Source organism: Macaca mulatta, chromosome 15 (assembly GCF_049350105.2).
Source record: "Macaca mulatta isolate MMU2019108-1 chromosome 15, T2T-MMU8v2.0, whole genome shotgun sequence".
Lineage (NCBI taxonomy): Eukaryota > Metazoa > Chordata > Mammalia > Primates > Cercopithecidae > Macaca > Macaca mulatta.
This window is the reverse complement of record NC_133420.1, coordinates 109,137,580-109,155,239: the sequence shown is the minus strand read 5'-3', so window position 1 is coordinate 109,155,239 and position 17,660 is coordinate 109,137,580. Positions and strand designations below refer to the sequence as shown.

General features: G+C 40.9%; 1 pseudogene; it reads right to left on the bottom strand.

The window, feature by feature from the left end:
* Nucleotides 1-1,410: 1,410 nt before the first annotated feature.
* Nucleotides 1,411-16,914, bottom strand: LOC705936 (argininosuccinate synthase pseudogene; annotated as a pseudogene).
* Between the last annotated feature and the right edge of the window lie 746 nt (nucleotides 16,915-17,660).

Below are 17,660 nucleotides of genomic sequence, written 5' to 3'. Positions count from 1 at the left end.
AATACAAAAATTAGCCGGGCATGGTGGCACATGGCTGTAGTCCCAGCTACTCTACTCGGGAGGCTGAGGCAGGAGAATCGCTTGAACCAGGAGGCAGAGGTTGCAGTGAGCTGAGATTGTGTGACTACACTCCAGCCTGAGTGGCAGCACGAGACTCAGTCTAAAAAAAAAAGAAAAAAAAATTGATGTATGAAGTACTCAAAATTTAAATAAGACTATAAGACATTGCAAATTAAAATATCCAATTAGTAAGAACGATTTAATAGCTGTATTCTTAACTATGTTCTCAATAAACAGAAAATTATGTTCTTGTTTTTTTGCCTTTCAGCCAGATCCGCCATCTTCCAGTAATTCGCCAAAATTACGAACACAAAGGGAAAGAGGAGAGGCACCCGATGTATGTTCTCTAGGCCTTTTAGAAAACATGGAGCTGTTCCTTTGGCCACATATATGTGAATCTATAAGAAAGGTGATATTGCAGACATCAAGGGAATGGGTACTGTTCAGAAAGGAATGCCCCACAAGTGTGACCATGGCGAAACTGGAAGAGTCTACAATATTCACCAGCATGTTGCTGGCATTGTTGTAAATAAACAAGGGCGAGATTCTTGCCAAGAGAATTAATGTGCGTATTGAGCACATTAAGCACCCTAAGAGCTGAGATAGCTTCCTGAAACGCGTGAAGGAAAATGATCAGAAAAAGAAAGAAGCCAAAGAGAAAGGTAAGTGGGTTCAACTGAAGCTCCTGCCTGCTCCACCCAGAGAAGCACACTTTGTGAGAACCAATGGGAAGGAGTTATGAGCTACTGGAACCTATTCCCTATGAATTCTTGGCATTGTAGGTGTTTAAAAAAAAGACCTCTGGGCTGTTCTTTGAATAGCCTTGAAAAACATGTAACTCTGGACCAAACATTGGGCTATTTAAAAAACTCAATAAATTCTAGGGAAATCTACTAAGTTACATTCTTTGACAATAATCAAATATAATTTAAAAGTCAATATTAAAAGGTATTTATATGTGTATGTTTAAGTCATACAACTGGAATTTAAAAATAGTTTTCTAAGCAAATTATGGGTTGCAGATTTTACAAAGCTAAATTACCAGTTAATTGTAAATCAATGATTATCAGAAGCCCATGTACTGTCAATAGGATATAGCCAAAGATACAGAGAGAAACACATTTATTAATAAATAGTAATGATTAAAAAATAAAAGCAAAACAAGACAAAGAAAGGAAGTGATCAATAAAGATATGAGAAGAAATCAATACAATGAAAAGGAAATTAATAGTTCTTTTTTTTTTCCTTTTATTTGTCATTTTATAGCTCTCCACCGCATCTGCCCCCCACCCTTCCCTTTGATGACGACGTTTGCAGGTTTCAGGGGGACCAGGGAACAAACAAAGCTGGGGCCTGGCAGCCGCACTACTCTGCCAGCCGGGGAGAGCAAGTCACAATTACAAATTATCACAACAATTAGCTCCTGTACTTAGGGGATCTGCACATTGAGGAGGCCCCAGCTGCTCATTGTACAGGGGTCTATTTGGCAGTGACCTTGCTCTGGAGACGATGATATTCCCTCAGCCTGAGGGAACTGATGTTGACCAACCCGGTAGCATCAGTTGGCTCACAATTACCCTGCACTTCCATGCTCACCAGCTCCTGGTTGTAGATAGACAGTGGGACTCCCGGCTGAGGATGTACACCTGGCCCTTGAGGATGGACACCTGCATTTTTCCCTTCCACTCGCTCCTGGAACTTGGCGATGCAGTGGCGGACAAATTCACTCTCAGGGCTGTACCAGAAACTGGTACACACCAGCTCAGCAAATTCCAAGCCCAGGCCTTGTTTGATTTTGCGCACTTCCCGGTCCATGGTGAAGTCCTCGATGTCTAAATGAGCGTGGTAAATGATGGCGCCTGCTGGGGTCTCATAGATACCTCGGGACTTCATTCCAGTGAAGCGGTTCCCCACAGTGTCAGTGCGGCCACGCCCTGCTTGCCCGCGACTTCCTTTAGGTACATGAAGAGCTCCAAGGCGGTCTGGTGGGTGGTGCCATCCTTGACATTGGCCACTCTCACAGGGACCCCTTTTTAAAATTCAATCCCGAGAATATCAGGGGTGTTGGGGGCTTTGGCTGGGTCATGGGTCTTCGTGTAGAGACCTGGAGGCGCTTGGTTCTTGGGGTTCTTCAGGATTCCAGCCTCACAGCTGATGTGCATGAGGTTCTCGTCCATACTCCACAGGTTCTTAGGAGTGACCAGGATAGGAATGCCGTGTTGCTTTTGTGTATTCTTCCACCAGGTCATTGCGGTCATTGAACCGGTTGTTCCTACACCCGCAATAAAGGGAACAATGACCTTTATCTGGGGGCCCGATGAGTAGCAGGTGAGCTCAAATCGGACCTGATCGGTCCCCTTTCCCGTGGCGCCATGGGACACATACCTGGCCCCCTCCCGCTGGGCAATTTCCATTTGTTTGCAGGCAATGCAGGACCTGGCGAGACAGGTGCCCAGGAGGCAGCGGTCCTCATACACTGTGCTGGACTGCATGGCCGGTCAGATGAACTCCTCCACAAACTCCCTGCTGGCATCCTCAATGAACACCTTTGTGGCCCCAAGCTTCAGTTTCCTCCTGGCTTCCTCCAAGTCTTCCTCCTGGCCAATGTTGGCTAGGTAGGCAATGACATCATAGCCTTGTTCCTTCAGTCACATGAGGATGCAGGAGGTGTCCAGGCCGCCACGATAGGCCAGAACATGGAGACTTTGCTGGACATAGCTATGTCTGGGATTGGAGGCATGAGTTGCTGGCGTCTGGAATCTGTCTTCATGGTGCAGTGAACCACTCAGGCTTGGGCAGCCCTGGCAGGCAACAGAGCAGCGGAAATTAATAGTTCTTGAAAGGAAACTAAATGCTTATTCTTTGATGAGTATAATAAAATTAAATAGACAAACTTTGTTAAGATTGATCAAGAACAAAAGGAAGAAGGGACCCACACATAAACTCATTAGGAAGGGAAATAGAATATAAATGCAATCAAGAACATTTAAAAATTAAAAAGAATAATATGTTAAACTTTATGAAAATAAATATTAAAAAATTTAGAGGAAACAGATTACTATCTAGAAAAATATTAATCACCAAATAAAACAGAAGAAAGGCCACAAATAAAACTGCAAGATAAGACAGGCACGGTGGCTCATGCCTGTAATCCCAGCACTTTCGGAGACCAAGGCGAGTGAATCGCCTGAGGTCAGGAGTTCGCGACCAGCTTGGCCAACATGGTGAAACCACGTCTCTACTAAATACAAAAAGTTAGCCAGGCATGGTGGCACATGCCTGTAGTCCCAGCTACTCCAGAGGCTGAGGCAACAGAATCACTTGAATCTGGGACCGGGAGGTTGCAGTGAGCCGAGGTCGCACTGCTGCACTCCAGCCTAGGCAACAGGAGCGAAATTCTGTCTCAAAAAAAAAAAAAACCTTCCAGATAATCAAAACTTCATCTTCTTTCTAATAAAAGGCCCCAGACATAAATGGTTTTATAGCTGATGCAAACAAACTTTCAGGAACCAGGTAACCCCTGTGTTTGTAAGCTCTCTCAGAACATTATTAAAAATACAAAGTTCCCCCAAATTATCCTGCAAGGCTGGCATAACCCTGCTACCAAAGCTCACAAAGACAATAGAATTAAAGGAAACAAACAGAAATTACAGAATAGTATGACTTATGAACAGAGGCAAGAATTCTTAATAACTTTCTAGCAACTAAAATATAGCAGAATATTTTTTAAAATGCTTCTAATTAAATAAGTAGATTTTCCACTATGAATTTAAGAATGGAAATCTAATAGTATAATTCATTACGTTTTTGAGCAATAGAAGTGAAATTTATGATTATCTCACTAGATACTAGGTAAACATTTGATAAAATTCGGTGTGATTCTTTTTTGTTTTATAAATTCTAAACAACCTGGAGGAAAAGAAAACTTCAGGCTGCGTTCTCTGAAAGCAGATGCTGAGACTGCGTTCAGTGTGCAAGATATGTATTAGGATTCACTCCCTGGGGAAGGGAGAAGGCAGCAGGATTTGGCAGAAAGAGAGAGAGAGCCCGTCAGTGGTGTCCTGCACTGAACCTATAAAATCTGGCTTTTATACCCCTGCCTCGATCAATAATTGGATGCCCGGCACTGCATGAAGGGTGTACTCTTGGCTGAGGCAGCTCCCTGAAGTTGAGGAAATCCCCAAAGGAATTGTAGCAGCAAGTCCTTCCTTGAAAGGGGATGGGCAGTGCATCTCCTACCCATCACTATTCGATTAAAAAAAAAAAAAAAGCAACTTAGCATCACCTCTAGTAAAGGTAGACATGTTGATCCTTACACCACCACTATTCATCGTAGAAAATCATAGACAATGAAATAAAGCAGAAAAGAAAACTGGTATGAGGTACACATGTTGGAAAATAGGAAATAAAATTATTATTTTCAGGCAATATGACTGCATGTACAGAAAACCAGCCCCCCAAAAATTGAACTTTTATTTGTTCCACAAGATACACAGAATACAAAATCAACAGACAAAACTTTTCTAAGTAGCTTTTCTAAATACCCACACCCCCAATTATCATCTGAAAAAAAATAATCATTAAGTGTATTAAATAAAGTTTTTTTAAAAAGCTTTAAAAACATTTTGTTAATATGGTAAGTGAACTAATATGGACCCCTCTCCCTCAACCACAAGCACATTGAACTGCTGGAAAAAATATGGGTTTAAAAAAGTCAATACTTAACAGCTCAAAACAAAGAAGAAATTCTCCAGAGAGCTCAGATGGAATACAGTCTCTAGAGGCTGCCAGCACCCACCAGGAGGAGCTGCAGTATGATGTGAATGGCCACCATAGCACAGCTCCCACGGGGGTCAGATTTCCCTAGATTTGGGCAAGAAAACAGCCTTGTTGAAAAGGGTAAATTCTAGATAAAACCAGGATTCTGGAAGGGCTGCCACTTCTGGAAAAGGAGAGCTGAAAACAACTATGTCCCTGGTTCTGGGTGACCAGAAGATCACTTGGCTCTATGAGCCTCCAGGTAGGGGTTAAACACGCCTACTGTAAGAAATCAAAGCCCCACATTTGGACCATGCATAGGGTGGAATAAAAATGTATATTACACATTTAGTATGGCATTCCTCACATTGAAATATTAATATAAAAACATGTTTCAGGCAAGGCGTGGTGGATCACGCCTGTAATCCCAGCACTTTGAGAGGCTGAAGTGGGTGGATCACCTCCCACTTCAGGAGTTGGAGACCAGCCTGGCCAGCATGGTGAAATCCTGCCTCTACTAAAAATACAAAATTAGCCAGGCATAGTGGTGCATGCCTGTAGTCCCAGCTACTTGGGAAGCTGAGGCAGGAGAATCACTTAAACCCAGGAGGCAGAGGTTGCAGTGAGCCGAGATCATGCCATTGCACTCCGGCCTGGGCAACAAGAACAAAACTCCATCTCACAAAAACAAATAAATAAAACAGGTTTTGGATTAGGGAAGCCTCAGCTGAAGTAAATATTTAAACAAACATAATAAAAACACAGACCACTTTTATGGCTCTGTGTTTATAAAATTCCCACCAGGGAAAACAATTGCTATGCTCATTATAAGAAAATTACATGCCTCATGGGGAAGTGATCAACTCTGAGACAGTCAAAAGATAATATAGGAGGATTATGACCCTAAGAATGAAAGTAATAAAAGAATCTGAACAATTCTTTAAAAGAAGTATTTATTAATATTTATATAGTTAGATTTTTCTAAAGGAATAAATGCTATAATAGATACTATTGATTATTTACCGAACAGCTATTTCTCCCAATTTCTAGCTTATCACAGATGTTATTATACTTTTTTTTTAGATTTTAAAGCAACTAGAGCTCCAGGGGAGCCTGGGTTACTGCCCAGTCAGAGGAGACAGATCGTGATTCGTGTAAATCAGTTACGGTAATTCCATCTCTTTATAATTTAAGAACAGTGTGCAGCACAATTGTAGTCAACAAGACATGAGGAAAATCTGCTGTGAAGTTTGTGGAAAAGCCTTCTTGGTTCATATACATGGACATTTGAAGTAATATCCTCTTTCTGCCACTAGACAACCTATGTGAGGATGAGGTGCTTGGAGCTGCTGCTGCAGCTATCTTGTGAACCATGAAGGGAAAGGCCCAAGGCACTGTCAAACATTAAGGATGGAGAATAGAAACATGGAAGGACCCTGAGTCCTTGACGATATAATGGATCCACTGAATTTAACTACTCTGGAGCTGCCCTGTCTTTGAAATTTTTATTGTGTGGAGTATACTTCTTATAGTTCAAATAATTTGCACTTGGTCTTTTATTACTTATAGCCCAGATCAAAACAACTGATAAATTGTACCAGTAAAAAGAGGATAATGGAGGTGGGGGTGGGGGGGATGAATTGGTGATGTTTGTAAAGAACCAAATAATACTTATAGAAATGAAAAATGTGAAGTGTTGAAGTTATAAACTTGTTGGGCAGATTAAACATCTGACTACTCACAACTCAAGTGACAGCTAGGTAAACAGAGGACAGATCTGAGAATGCACACAAAATACAGCCTAAAATAAGAGAAATATGAAAGACAGTGGTAAACTGACAGATAGAAGGAAAAGGTCTAATTTATATCTAAGTTCTCCAAAGGAGGAAAATAAAGAGAATAATGAGGCAATATTTACTTAATTAATAATGGGAAATTTTCAATAATTAATGAAATACATCCATTTCCAGATGAGAGGGAAATTATGAATCCTAAGCAGGATAAAAATACTTCCTCAATGGCTACATCATAGTGAAAGAGAAAAGAGGGAAACCTTAAAAGTAACCAGAGAATAAAGTAGGATTATCTATGATGAAAAATATAATGGCCCCCTCGCCAACAAGTATCTTCCTGACTCCACATACCACTGGCCTTCTTTTGAAAATCTCATTAGAACGCTGATTTTGTTCAGATGTTGATTGAAGACTTCTTGATCTCAGGAAAGGTACACTTCATGTGAGAGAGGGGCTCTTGCCAATGAAACATGAGAAATTTCCAGCCATGATGAGATCGTTGGTACTATACTCTCATGGCTAAAAAAAAATAAAATAAAATCTATTGTGACTGTTTTTAGACTTTTTTTTCAATAGGTATTCCAAAACTGTGATCCCTGAGAGAAGGGAAATAAATACAATGAGACCCATAAACACCCTGGGTTTCTGTACAGACACACGTTCTGCATATTGGTGTGAGGACAGGTGGCCCAGACAGAGCACAGCAGTATCAATGAGGTTAGGAGAAAGAGGCTGTAATTCAAGAACCCTGAGATGTCCAGAATTTTCCTGGAAGAAGAGAGTGGTGTTGAAAAGAAGATCCAGAAATCTGCATAGTACGCCAGACACTGAACTGGTCATGCACAGGGTTACTGCACATGCCCAGAAAAGAACTATTACCAGGGAAAGAACGACTGTCAGTGTGCTGTGAGAAGAACAATTTCCAGGGCTAGTGAAAGGGTCAGGGACATTTGAATCCTGAACACCCTGAGCAGAGAGAATGTACTGAACACCCAGAGTACGCAATAGAGGCCTGAGAAAGGCCATAACTTAGGAAGAGGGCTAATTTAGCATGAAAGAGGGAAGCACCGCTTTAGACTTTCCCAAACAAATCTTGTAAAGATGACTTGGAAGGATTAAACTAATTCTCAATAAATTGCCCGCCTTTCAGAACAGAGCTCAAAACCCTGTTAAGGAATCAACAAAATCCAGATACTCAAGAAAATAGCAGCTAAAATCCAGCATACAATACAAAATTTCTACTTATGTGAAGAAGTAGGAACATTTGAACCATATCTAGGACAAAAATCAATAAAGTTTGAAGAAATTGCCGAGAACAGCTTGGTAGTGGAGACCCTAATTCAGTGGCACTAGAGGAATTAAAAACACATGCACAGAAATACAGGGTGTGGAGTGGGAAATCAGGGGTCTCGCAGCCTTCAGAGCTGAGAGCCTCAAACAGAGATTTACCCACATATTTACTGACAGTAAACCAGTCACAAGCGTTGTTTCTATAGATTATAGATTAACTATAATCTATAGATTATAGGAAACAAAGGGATGGGCCAAAATAAAGGGATGGGTTTGGCTAGTTATCTGCAGCAGGAACATGTCCTTAAGGCGCAGATCACTCATGCTATTGTTTGTGGTTTAGGAATGTCTTTAAGTGGTTTTCCGCCCTGGTGGGCCAGGTGTTCCTTGCCCTCATTCTGGTAAACCCACAACCTTCAGCGTGGGTGTCATGGCCATCACCAACATGTCACAGTGCCCCAGAGATTTTGTTTATGGGCAGTTTTGGGGCCAGTTTATGGCCAGATTTGGGGGCCTGTTCCCAACAGAAATCATGCTTGAAAAAATTTTCATGTTTGGTGACAAGGATAACCCACACATCCAAAGAGTTTAATGAACCCTAAGCAAGGTAACCATGAAGAAAACCACCTAAAGTCACACGATACTCAAATTGCTGAGGACCAACACTAAATTGAAAATCTTTTTTTTTTTTTTTTTTTTTTTTAAAGACAGAGTCTCACTTTGTCACCCAGGCTGGAGTGCAGTGGCGTGATCTCAGCTCACTGCAAGCTCCACCTCCCAGGTTCACACCATTCTCTTGCCTCAGCCTCCTGAGTAGCTGGGACTACAGGTGTCTGCAACCATGCCCAGCTAATTTTTTTGTATTTTTTAAAGTAGAAATGGGGTTTCACCGTGTTGGCCAGGATGGTCTCGATCTCCTGACCTCATGATACGCCCACCTCGGCCTCCCAAAGTCCTAGGATTACAGGTGTGAACCACTGAGCCCGGCCTGAAAATCTTAAAAGTAAGCAGAGAAAACAGTTTATTTTTTACTCTTTTTAAAAACATTTTACTTATTTATTTATTTATTTTGTTTACTTGACAAATAGTAATGATAGATGATAGATAGGTAGGTAGATAGATAGATAGATAGATAGATAGATAGATAGATAGATAGATAGATATAATGGGGGTACAATATGATGTTTACACATGAATATATTGTGAAATGATTAAATCAGGCTAATTAACACATCCATCACCTCACCAGCTTACTATTTGTGTGTGTGTGGTGAGAACATTTAAAATCTACTCTTCTGGCAATTTTGAAATATATGACACATTATTATTAACTCTAGTCACCATGCTGCATAATAGATCACTAAAATTTATTCCTCAGGTGTAACAGAAACTTTGTACTCTTTAATGAATCTCTCTCCTTTCCCCATCTTCACCCCCAGTCTCTGGTGACCACCATTCTACTCTCTGCTTCTGTGAATTTGACTTTTTTAGATTCCCCATGAAAATAAGATCATGAAGTATTTGTCTTTCTGTGCCTGGATTATTTCACTTATCATAATGTCCTCTAGGTTCATATGTGCTGGCAAATGACAAAATTTCTTCTTTTTAAGGCTGAATAGTATTCCATTATGTGTACATATCATATTATCTTTATATCTCCATCTATTAATGGATATTTAGATTGCTTCCATATCTTGGCTATTGTGAATAATGCTGCAGAGAACATGGAACTACAGATATCTCTTGGACATTCTAATTTCAGTTCCTTTGACTATATACCCAGAAGTGGGATTGCTGAATCACATGGCAATTCTATTGCTAGTTTTTAAGAACGCTCATGCTGTTTTCCAAAATGGCTGCACTAATTTACATTCTCACCAGCAGTGTACCAGGTTTCCCTTTTCTCCACATCCTTGCTGACCCTTATTATCTTTCATCTTTTTTATGATAGCCATTCATTCTAACAGGTGTGAAGTCTTACCTCATTATGGATTTAAATTGCATTTCTCTAGTGATTTGTGAAGTTGAGCATGTTTTCATCTATTTGTTGGCCATTTGTACGTCTTCTTTTGAGAAATGTCTATTCAGGTCTTTTGCCATTTTTTTACTGGGTTATTTGTTTTCTTGCTATTGAATTGAGTTTCTTACATGTTTTGTATATTAGTTACTTTTTACTCTTAACAGCGTCTTTGGATGAACAGAAGTTCTTAAATTGAATATGGTCCAATCATCAATATTTTCATGTATAAATTGTAGTTTTTGCCCACCTCAAGCTCATGAAACTGTTTTGTTTTACAACAGTTATCATTTTATGTGTTATAGTTCCTGAGTGCTTGATTTTCATTCTCAATATTCTCATGTTCCCAAGACACTTGCTGGAACATCAGCAATAATGTACACACGCCTGGTAACAGGAAGAAATGGAGTGGGAAGGACAAAATGGTATACCAAAACATCTACCCATATTTGAAGCATCTGTCCCAGAAATCTCTCCTATCAATGTCTACATATAGTCTACATGCAGTTACATGACCATAGCAAGCAGCAAGAGAGCTTTTTAAAATTTCAGTTAAAGGTATTGTTCTCTTAAATAAAACTTGCTTCTATTATTAAAGATGGGAGAAATGAATATTGGTGGAGTCTTCTGGCTGTTTACTGAAATCCAATCTTACCTTTTCCTTGGCACATGGCTGTTTAGCTAACGGTTACTTTCCTAGCATATTTTATTGTTCTCTGTGGCCTTGTCATTAAGTTCTGGCCATTGTAATGTGAGTAGAAGTGGTATGTGCAACACTGACTTTACAAGTAAAAATAAAATCTTTTACTTTGGTAATTTCCTTTTCTTCTTCCTGTGAACTATAATATAGATATGCCTGCAACCCAGCTAAGAAGATGCATTTGAGGAAAACCCTTTAAAGATGGAAAAGAATTAAGATGAAAGGAAAATTGGTTTTCTCATGTAACAAAATAATGTGAGATCCCTACCTCATACCATCTAAAAATATAAATGCCAGAGGGATCAAAGATATAAAATGTGATAAAACAAAATTTCAAAGACTTTCAGAAAAAAATCTTTATGGTCTCTGGATCAGAAGAGATTTCTAAATAAAATATATAAATAAAAGAGAAAAGATTGAAAATTTTGACAACATTAAACTTCAAAATTGCTTGATGATAGAGGAAAATATAAACAAATTTAAAAGACAAGATAGGCTTGTGGCTGATCTCTAATATGCAAACTATTTTTACCCAATGACAAAAATTAAATGGCCTAAATAGAAATATAGGCAAATATTTGCACAATCAATTTAGAGACAAGAAAATTCTAAATGGCCAAGGAACAGCAGAAGTTAGCTTGGCCTTGCTGTTGATCAGAAAATGCCAATTAAAGCAACAAGGTATTTTTCCTCATAACAAAGATTGTAAAGATTGCAAATATCCAATGCTGTCACAGAACAAGAAAACAACCTCACTATAAATACAGAAATCATTGCATAAATTGGCAAAGATTCATGCTACAAGATATTATGCAGTTATTAAAAGAATGAGGTAGCTTCATATTTAGAGATCTGTTTCTGATCTTTTTAAATGAAAAAAGCCTGGTACAAAATAACAAGCATAGAATGATATTATTTTTATAAAATCAGACAACCCTCCTTCTTGTAAGCAAGCAAAACAAACCTCTGTAAATGTGTGTAAAAGAAAAACATTGGTTGATATTAAGTGGGTCCATTTACCCACGTAATTCCTGCATTACAGTATGAGAGCTTTCAAGCAGCTATGAGCAATGCACTTTTTGGCTATTGGCACTGCTATCTCAATTACTTGTTTTCCATTATTTATAAAACCTAATATACAAGTTTTGGCTTTTATGGTAATACCATTCCCAAGGGCACATTGATAAAGTAGATGAGGCCTTAGCCAAGCAACATGCACAGGCTTGGATGTTGTTAGTGCTTCTTTGATATTTGTATAAATGCTTCTGAAACCTTTCAGCAGAGTCAGTGGGCAAAAATGTGCTGCCTGTGCCTGTTCATATCCAAATCTTCAAAAGTTGAATCTGTTGAGAATTTTGTTCTCAAAATCATTTTTATGTTATTCTGACGTTGCAATAAACCAGCTTTTTAAAAAGGCTATTAATCTATGAGGCAGAATCTGCCATGTAGCCAAATCACTTTCTTTCAGTATGTTTGACACTTGGATAGAAACATTAACATGTTCATGCCATTTAGCATACTATTATTTAGTGCACCAGTAATGGCTAAATGCTTCTCTGGGTAACACTTACTCCCGGGGAGATTCTTGAGAAGAACAGAATTCATTATGTTCACTGATGCTGTGATATTAGGAATCAACAGAGAAACACAGCAATCACAGGGAGATACACAAGCTGGGGAAGGACAAGGACACGGGCCGCATAATACAATAGAAAATACGCTCTGCTTGCTGGGGCTGGAGACCTGTACTGTAGACCCAGCTGTGCCATTCATTGTCTAGCTCTCTATGCTGTCGTCTTCCCATCCAAGAACAAGGAGCTTGTCTTAGATTGTGGCTTTTTAGGTAACATTTCTCTAATTTGTAGGCTTCTCGGGAGTGATTGTGGGAGATGTACGTTAGTACGTTAGAAGTACTAATGAAGATGGGGCACTAATCTCAGGTCTGGTGAAACCAGAACAGCTCTGCCTATCTTTGCTTTTTTTTGTTTTGTTTTGTTTGAGACGGAGTCTCATTCTGTCACCCAGGCTGAAGAGCAGTGGCTCGATCTTGGCTCACTGCAACCTCCACCTCCTGAGTTCAAGTATTCTTCTGCCTCAGCCTCCCAAGTAGCTAGGATTACAGGTGCCCACCACAATACCCAGCTAATTTTTGTGTTTTTAGTAGAGACGGGGTTTCACAATGTTGGCCAGCCTGGTCTCGAACTCCTGACCTCAAGTGATCTGCGCCCCGCTTGGCCTCCCAAAGTGCTGGGATTACAGGCGTGAGCCACCATGTCTGGACTTTTGTTTTTTATATTAGTGTTCTATGTAACATTTGGTATGAAATAAAGTTTGAAAACCCCTACACCAGATTATTTACTTGCTCTCAAGCAGTCCTCAAAATTCTGTGGTTTTAAGTACAGATGGAAGATGTTACCGTGGACTTTCTTTAATGTGCAGTCTTTACTTTGTCAACAGGAATGTTTCCCAAAGTACATTCTTTGGAACTCTGTTTGATGTTAATAGAAAAAAAGGGAGGGGGGGCTATTATGCAGACAAATATGTCTCATAATGTTTTCATTGCAGGACTTCTCAGTCCAATGTGACGGGATCCCTTAAGCGCTTTTCCCCACATTTCTTTGTACTTTATCTTTTTGATCTGATTCCCACTGAACTCCACCTTCCCACACTTTTCCACTATGATCCCAGGAAGCTGGAAGTTAGGACTTCTACTTGTGAATTTGGATGCTGGACGGGGGACCACAATTCAGTCCATGCCAGGAGTCATTTGTTACTGGGACATAGCCTAGTGTCTCCTCAAATACCATCTACCTGCTTGCAGACACCAATATTTGGAAATTACCTTTGACTTCTTTCACCCTTCACACAAATCTATTAGCACGTCCTGTAATATGTATCTTTTGAAGATCTCTATAAAATGTTCAGTATCTTCATTCTCACGGTAGTTAGCTGGAGTCATCCACAAGGAGCAGTCCTACATACTCAATGATGTTTCCCATGCCTCCAGTCGAATCAGGCTCTTTCTCCCAGAAAAGAGAGCTGGGAAACAAGGATGCTAGGTAGCCCCAAGTGGGCGTGTGCAGTTGAACATGATGTGATGAAGAGGAAGCTGTGAGCTGTGTGCAGGTGGCACAGAGAAACAGTGTCTAGGGAAAGAGAGAAAAAAGCAGACACAATGAGAAGGGAGAACAAACCGTGTGCAGGTTGGGAGAGGGGGAATGTAGCTGTCTCTGTGCCTGGTAACTTTCCTGGTCCAGATTGCCTTTTTTATTTTCGTCTTCTTCTTCTTCTTCCTTTTTTTTTTTTTTTGACAGAGTCTTACTCTGTCACACAGGCTGGAGGACTGGAGTGCAGTGGTGCAATCTCAGCTCACTGCAACTTCTGTCTCCCGAGTTCAAGCGATTCTCCTGCCTCAGCCTCCGGAGTAGTTGGTACTACAGGCACCCACCTCCATGCCCAGCTAATTTTCATATTTTTAGTAGAGACGGGGTTTCACTATGTTGGCCAGCCTGGTCTCAAACTCCTGACCTCAAGGGATCCCCCCGCCTCAGCCTCCCAAAGTGCTGGGATTAGAGGAGTGAGCCACCGCAGCCAGCCCTACTCCAGATTTCAATCCCTGGCTGCACTTCTTCCCTTGCCTCCATGTTTCTGTCCTGGTTTCGCTCCTGACAGCCCTCTTCCTCCTTTCTGGCATTCTCTAGTTCCACTTCTACCTTGCTAAGCAGTGTGCCAGTGCTGAGGGCAGCAAGACTCTTCCTTGCAAATCCTTCAGAGTCAGAATTCCATCCCACCATAACAGTACTTCTAGGGTCCATCACGAGTATATGTATTGTCAAGGAATTTTATGAAAATTTTCCAAAACTATATTCCATGAAAAACAGAAATTTCCAAAACTTGAAAGCAGCATTTCTTTCTTGCTACTTAGTATAGGATGCATTGTGTCCCCACAAAAGAGATATGTCTAAGTTCGAATCCCCAGGACCTCAGAATGTGACCTTATTTGGAAGTAGGGTTGTTGCAGATATAACCAGTTAAGATGAGGTCGTATTGGAGTAGGGTGGGCCTTTATACCAACATGGCCATGTGAAAACTACTTGAGGACACGCAGGGAGATGGAGGCGAAGACTGGAGTGGTTCATCTACAAGCTAAGGAAGGCCAAGGATTGATGGCAAACAGCAGAAGCCAGGAGAAGCAAGGAAGTTTTCTCCCCTAGAGACATCAGAGAGAATACAGCCTTGCCACTACCTTGAATTCAGACTTCTAACCTTCAGAACTGTGAGAGAATAAATCTGTGTAGCTTTCAGCCACCTGTGTTTTGGGACTTTGTTCCAGCAGCCCTAGGACACTAATACCCCAGTGTTCTGGAGGTCCAGGGCTGGGAGATGCCATTCTCTCCTCACTTGAAGGATACTGAGTCCTCCCTGGGCCCTGCCACTCACCATGCAAAGACCAAGGCAAAAAAGATGAGAGTGCAGGTAGATAGGGGGAGGGCAGGCAGCTCCTCCTCCCTCCTGATCCACAGCAGACCCCTTCCACTTCTAAGAAGGAAATGAGGAACTTTGGTTCCATCCAAACCTCTAACTCCACCTTGCTTCTCTGTTCTCTTCTCCCTGACCCAAGTGTCAATACCCACTGCCACAGCCTTCTGTGTCTAAGTTTTTAAATAAAATTAATTAAAGGAGGTTTGAGAATATCACACTCATCAGTATATGATATGGAAGTACAACCACTTAAGATAATGGAGAAGTAGCTGATAGATTTGGGCCCAGTGGCTGAAAGCCATTTATTCATCCCAGGCCATGGGCCCCTTAACATCTCTCAGAGTTGTCTCCTAGGCAGCCTCCCTCTCCTTGCTCTTTCCCCACAGTCCTGGACTGCCACCCTTCTTGGTTTACTAGCTGCACTCAATGTGTCTTAGAAAGCCACTTTCTTTTCCCTGTAGAAACCAAACTGTGAATACACTGAGTCAATAAATGTCCTTTTCTGGCCGGGTATGGTGGCTCACGCCTATAATCCCAGCAGTTTGGGAGGCCAAAGTGGGCAGATCACCTGAGGTCAGGAGTTTGACACCAGCCTGGCCAACATGACAAAACCCTGTCTCTACTAAACATACAAAAAATTAGCCAGGAGTGGTGGCAGGTGCTTATAATCCCAGTTACTCAGGAGGCTGAGGCAGGAAAATCACTTGCACCTGGAAGGCAGAGGTTGCAGTGAGCCGAGATCACGCCACTGCACTCCAGCCTGGGGAATAGAGCAAGACTCTGTCTCTAAATAAATAAATAAATACATAAATGTCCTTTTCTCTGGGAACTTCCAGATCCCTGGTGAACACCTGCTCCCTTGAGTATTGAGAATAGATTTGAAAAGAGTGAGGAAAGAAAAACAAAAAAATAGTGCATCAAGTATAAGCCTGATTACTTCTCCAAAACTGGCTGGACAGATTCCAAGTCAGATCACCGGGGTAGGGCTTCCAGGTGTGCTAACAGGCTGCGGCTCCTCTGACTATGTCAATAGAAGAACTTCAGGATTCCAACAGCCACCTGGCAACACCAGTGTTTTCTCTGGAGTAATCTGATCCTGCCATAACACAAGTAAGTAGCAACAATAACTAAAGCCAATGCAGATACAAAGACTCTGGAAGGAGACACAGCAAAATGTTAACTATTGTTTTCTCTAAGAAGTAGAACTAAGAAGGAGTTTTGCTTCTTTTGTTCGTAAAACTTTCTGAATTGTATGACTTTTTTTTTTTTTCTTTTCTTTTTTGTTTTTATTTTTTGAACAATAATAGCTTTCTATTTTAAATCAGACAAATAAAGGGGTCTCAAATTTGTAAGGCAACCACTGTCACCCAACTCAATGTAGAGAATGGGTAATATGATGATTTAGCTTAACCAGAAAGAAAATTTCTTGATTAGCTGGTAAATAAAAACAAAATAGAAAAGTGGGCATTTATCTGCCCATTTTACTAGCATTGATTATTAGATTGCTGTGTTCATTACAAGGCTGCAGACTATAAGCTTATCATGGATATACTGAAAAGTTTCTATGGTTCAAGGTGCAGAACATATGACTAAAATGGCTTAAATCATAGAGGTTTATTCTCACATAACCAGAATGTGCAGGTAAGGAGCACTAGCTTCAGCTTCTCTGCTATTCTTTTGTCCTTTCCTGATGGCCTCAAGCTCCCCATCTTGCTGGGGGTCCTGCTGGGGCACACGTCTGCCCTCCTGCAGGGTGCCCAGTCCTCAGCACACTCCTTGTTCAGAGTCTGTGCAAACATTGGGTCCCTCCGCATCACCCAGTTGTGGGAAGGAGGCTCCCTCTGCCTGTCGTGGTCTGGACTGTTGTCCTCTGCCTTTTGTAGATACCTGGATAACGTGGTCAATGTGACGAGCTGATGGGTGCAGCAAACCAACGTGGCACATGTATACATATGTAACAAATCTGCACATTGTGTGCTTGTACCCTAGAACAACTACTGTGGTCGTTCCAAGCCTTATGCTTTTGTCAGGGAAAAAAGCAAGAAGAAGGGGAGGGCTTCTACATTATTGAAGAAGAAAATCGTTCCTAGAAGCTTTCCTAGCACATTCCTCTCAGTTCTTATTGGCCAGAATTGGGTCACTTGCCCATTCTCTGACAGCAAGGGATGCTGGGAAACAGTATCTGGCATCTTCCGTCTGTGGTAAAAAGCAGTCTCTTCCCACTAAGGGGCATCATGAGCACAAAGAGCAGAGAACTTGGAGGAGGGAATCCAGAGATAAATATACCCACAAGTATTAAGTCCTTTATAAAATCTTTTATAAGCATCTGAAATGTCTTAGCCTGAGTAAAAGAAAACTAAAGATCAGATTAATAACATGCTTCAACGGTTTGACATTTTTATATCATAGTTATCTGCCCACTATCATATGCAAAGGATGATTCTTAATGCTTTAAAAAAACATGAAAGTGTGAATAAGGGAAGGAAAAATAGCTACTACATGCTCACCCAGTCAGGCACTGTCGCAGGTGATTTAAATATTTTATTTCAGTGACTCCTTT